Here is a 5,659-nt window from a genome sequence, read left to right as displayed (position 1 = left end):
AAACACAAACAAACAGGACCCTCCATGTTACAGCTGAGTAAGACAGGCTGGCCTTGAACTCAGAGACTGACCTATCTCTGCCTCCCAAGTGCTGGAATGAAAGGCATGGAGCACCATACTTAACCACGTTTATACATTTTTTGCATACTATGATCTCTCTCCCCCTCTCTCCTAGGCCAAAGTAAGAAGTTAGATGATTTATGAATAATAAGTGAATGTATATATGATGACCCATAAAATTTAAATGTTAAGTTTTAGATCTTCCATGTCTTCAAAGGTTCAAGGGGTGATACCATAGGGAGGCAAGGGGAGCCTTTAGGAAATGGGACCTCAGAGAAGAAGGTAGAACATTGAGTGCATGCCTTTGTAAGGTGCATTGCCCTCCCCCACCCCTCTGTGCCATGAGGCAAACAGACCTCCAACACCCCTGTCTGCTACCATGTTTTCTCTAGCACAATGGACGAGATCCCTTCCGAGCAGGTTATACTTAGGAACATATATGTACATACATACACATATATGCATTCAATAACAAGGAAAAAAGAGAGCAAGGAAAGGTACATGGGAGTGTTTGGAGGGAGGAAAGGGAAGGGAGAAATGTTCTAATTACACTACCAAAAAAGTAAAAATTAACAAATAAATAAAAATTAAAGTCCCAGTGAGATCTCTGAAAACCCTTGATCTAAAGAATCTCTGTGTTCCTCAGGCTTCATCTCTCACCACCTACATGCTGCCACAAAAGGGATAAAATGATCCATATCTCACTCACAAATGGGTTTGTGCAAATAAAAATATCCCCATTTCAATCTGAGGTTTTTTATTCCTTAACATTCTCCTTATAGCCTTGAAACAAGATAAGAAATTAGACATGTATGCCGGACACTTCTCCATCTTAGGAAGCAATTTTGCAGATATCCCTATGACATTCACTGTCTCTGTGAAACTCTCCTAGCCAAGATAAAAATCCCCCCAAATTTCAAGGAACTTGGATAAAAGTATCTGGGCAAGAACATTGTTTGCATGAAATAAAATATAAAATCTCATCTATTCTCTCTCTCTCTCTCTCTCTCTCTCTCTCTCTCTCTCTCTCTCTCTCACACACACACACACACACACACACACACACACACACAGTGAAACCACCAGCATATTTTTCTAACCGGCTGCCAAGAACCCGAGATGGCCCTTTCTGTTTTGCTCTCAGCTGATGCTGGCTTCCTTCGAGGCGATTCGGCACAGCATCAGGCTTACCTCATGTTTCGCTGAAAAACTGGTTCTGAAAAGCAGCCTCAAGATGACATTCTGGGATGGAGACCGATGTGGTGTGCAGCACAGGAGGCAGGAACAGGGGGAGGTGGCCAAGCGGTGTTAATGCAAATGTGTTCCCGGGCTTACTTGCTGGCACACCAAGTGGACACCCAGCCATCTGAATCCGGGCCAGTGAATTTGGCACATCTTCGGCTGGCAGAGCAGAAGTCCAGCGCAGCATCCTGCTGCCGTTGGCATGCATACAGCTGTCTTTCTTCATCTGGCTCCCTCTGCCACCACGGACACTCAACAGGTGTTGCCAGGGACACAGTGTGTTTGGCAGCTGTCAACTTTCAATAATCATCTCTGTAGCAGATCCCACTCAGTTTTCCCACCCCGCTTCTGCCCCTCCACACCCTTTTCCAAACCCCAACACCATTTGGACCATTGCAGAATGCAGTTAGGTAAGGACACTGTTGAAGGCCCGAGGTCATCTGGAGACAGAGCCTGTTGGGCCACAGCCAGGTTGTACCTTCTACTGCTACAAGCTACAGCTCTTTTGGGTTGATTCAACCATCTTTCCTTATTCCTCTTTCTAGGTCAATTGACTTCAGGTTTTCTTTTATTGGGATGTGCGTAAAGGTTTATTTTGCTGATCTAATTTCACACTGTACTGTCGTGTTCCCACTGGTTACCATTATCTATTGGTGATATGCTTGCCCCAAGATGGCTGTGTCTACGTTCTTACAGGAGGGGGGTACTAAATCATAATGGTGTTTATTTTCATGGACACTAAAGATTATGTATTTTTATGGTATAAACTGTATGGCATAATATTCTAGAATGTTCATACGTTGTGGTACAGCTATGCCAGACTCATTAACATATGTATGACCTTGGAAGTGGTCACGTTAAGCCCTTTTCCTTGCCCTTCTTTTTTTTTAGCTGTTTTTGAAACAGAACCATGAAAGAGCAGGTCTCTTTCAGATCACAAGCACAGAAATGTCCTTGAAAGCCTGCAGGAACCAGATGTCTCCCTGGAGCAGACACTGAGAAGAGGAGAGAATTTTGAGGAGCTACATGAGAAGTTAGTGTAGTGGGCAGCAGAGGCCGTATGGACACAAAGTGACTGGACACTCAGTCACCCCTGTCAATCAGAACCTCTTTCTGCCCTTCTCCAGAGGCAAGCTCCCCCCAAGTTCTGTGACACCCAACTCCTGTTAGTCCCTAAAATGTATTTGCTTGGACCCCCATGTAGACAAGATAGGCCCCTTGTCCTGGTTTCTGAACCGTCAGATTCAGGCCAATGCGGGCCGGGTTTCCCGCCTCTCCTTGAGTCGGTGACGTGTTTGTTACCGACTGTGAGACTCCTTAGTAGTGTTCATTAAGGAATGGGTTTTCTTGTTAGTTATCTTCCATTATCATCAATATTCAAGGTGTTTTCTCTGTAGTTTTGAATCTTTGGGGAGGGGATAGGCAGATTCTTCATTCAGCACATCACCAAGCAAATATCTTTTGGTGGGTGCCCAGTTCACCCTCCAGAAAGAGGGAGGCAGAAAAGACGCCATCCTCCAGAATCTCCATTCTCTTGACTTCCCTATAATCCCCCTAAGTCCACAAGTTGCTTTTCTTGGCTTTAGCTTTCCACAGCGGAGAACTATAGCAGTCAAGAGGCCCTCCCCACGCTAACACTTCAAGAAATATGCATTATCTATGTCTTGCACAATACAAAAACTATAATTTTAGGGTACAAATTTTGTTTTTTGTAATTATTTTATCTATCATCTATCTATCTATTAATCTATTTATCTATCTACCTGTCTATCTGGCAAGGTCATGTAATCCAGACTGATCTCTAACCCACTGTGTGGCCAAGGATGACCCTGACCTTCTGATCCTTCTGCCTCTGTCTCCTGAGTATTGAACTTACAAGTGTGTGTTACCATGCCTGGGTTTTAGAGAACAGGGCCTGGAACCCAGGGTCTGTGTATACTACTCAAGCCCTCTACCAACTGAGCTACAGCCACTTTAGCTACTCGGTCGCTGAGCAGGAATTTGAAGGTTACCATTGTCTCTGACAGCTGGCTAATCACATGCTCAAGAATAAAGCATCAGCGGTGCTTCCCTGCAGGGCATATCTACTCCACAGGAGACCGGCACAAAGTGCCACAAAGATGTTGCCAAACAGCTGAACAAACGTGCTCTTCCCTAGTTATTAATCTCTGAGCTCCACTGCTCACAACAGAAAGAACAGAGGCAGGAAGAGTCCACGGACCAGGGTTGTCCTCCCCAGCACACAGAAGGAACCGGGCCATGTAGCAGAGGCGCTTCTGTGCTGTAAAAACCTCCCTGACACTATGAAGGAATCTTCCTGCTCTTCAATACGGCCATGAATATGGAAAGCTTCAACTTGCTAAGAGGGATCATTGCACACCCCATATGATGGTAGCTCACCTCGTAATGAACACGTGTCTTTTATGTGGTTTTCAAACAAAATGTCTTACTTTTGAACAGTATAATTTGTCTTTTATTAATGTTGATAATTAAATACCATAGATGCATGCTACTTTAGCTGGAAGGCACAGTTTCAACCTCTGGGATCTTTAATGTGTGCTTTAGAGCACAACTAGGATATCCATGATAAGTAAAAATGTGTGCAAATATGTATATATATATATTATTACATATGACATATGTATGTATGTCACATATTATCAAGTATAAATCCCACAAATTAGTCATTGGATGCATTAGGAGGTGCCCAGGCTCTGCCTTGCTTCCTCTATATTCTAACGATTGAGGAGAAAGAACTGTGCTGGGCTGGAGAGGTGGCTCCGTGTTTAAGGATGTGTACTTCTCTTACAGAGGACCAGAGTTCGGGTCCTTGCACCCATGTCAGGTGGCTTGTAAAGCCACCCCTATCTCCAGCTCCAGGATGCCTGACACCATTAGCCTCTTAGGGCACCTTCGCAAAAACCCACACAAAGACACACACACACATACACACACACGCATAGTTAGAAACTAAAATAAATCTTTTGAATACCTATTTAGTGTATGTGTCCTTTCCCAAGAGGTACTTGCTACAACCACATAATAAGTTCTACCAAGGCATCTTGGATGGACTTTCTATAGACTTTTTAAATATCTGATCTGATGGAATACTTAAGTGTTTCTGAATGTTGAAGTTTACGATAAGCTTTTCATCCTGAGTTGTCTTAATACCCCTTCTGCAGATGTAGTTAGCCTAAGGGTAATTTGTGGAAGAAAGATTATTGGTAGACTAGATAGCCATGCACAGGTACCACAAGTGGGTGAAGCAGACCCTAGTCAAGCGTATGATGACTCCAGTAAGGGTGAATCCCACCCTTCTCTGATAGGCCAAATAATTGCTCTCCTACGGTGTGACTGGCTGGCCTCCCTGCAGAACGATGGCTGCCAAAGGGCTTAGTACCCATCTCTACAAGTTGGAGATAGATCACATTTGATGAGAGGACCCATACTACCATGTAGGCAGAAGTTTGCCTGTCCCAATTGCCTGCTCCCAAATAACCAGTAGCTGCTTCCCAAATAATTGTCTCAGACTTAATATAAATTACAAATGCTCGGCCAATAGTTCAGGCTTATTGCTAACTAACTCTTACAACTTAACGCATTTCTATTCATGTATGTGCTGCTCTGAGGTCCAAGCCTTTTATGTCTATCCCATTTTGTGTGTCTGACTTGTTCTCCATCTGGTTGGGGACCTCCTACTCAAGCTTTCTTCCTATCATTCTCCTAGTTTGGTTGTCCTACCTGGCTACTGGACAATCAACTTTTTATTAAGCAGCTTTAGTTAAACCAATTCAAGTGACAAATCTTTACATTGTACAAGAGTTATTCCATAGCACTGCTGGGCCAGGTTCAGCCTCATGGTAGTAGCCTTCTGCCATGGCTACTGTGCCAGTGGGCCTTACGAGAAAACATGGATACAGTTAGGGAGGTAGGCTGCCTGACATCTGTTAGATGGACTGGGCTCTCTTCCTGTCTAGGACACCTTCGTTGGCAGGTGTCCTTTGTAAGCCATTCATATGTGTCTTGAGGAATGCATACTGTCAGCCACTTCCATTAGGTTTCCCTGTGCCTCTTCCCTGGACTTCCTACTTAGAAACCTCCGCGTCCTATTCCTTCTGGACACCTTAAAGGAGGAGTAGAAACTACATCTCTTTTTGTCCCAGAGTAGAGAACAGAAAGTGTAGGGGTGGGGTGGGAAGTGTGGGGGTGCGGTAGAAAGCACTGCTCTGGGAACAACAGGAAAGTCCCAGGACTGAGCTCGGTGGGGAGAGGGTCCGGATTCAATTATGTGGGCCGTGGACATCGTTGGTGTGACTCCTGCTTTGGTTGTAGCATCAGAACTTCAGGAAACTGAAGA

This window comes from Microtus ochrogaster, chromosome 17 (assembly GCF_000317375.1).
Source record: "Microtus ochrogaster isolate Prairie Vole_2 chromosome 17, MicOch1.0, whole genome shotgun sequence".
NCBI lineage: Eukaryota > Metazoa > Chordata > Mammalia > Rodentia > Cricetidae > Microtus > Microtus ochrogaster.
This window is presented reverse-complemented; position numbering follows the sequence as displayed.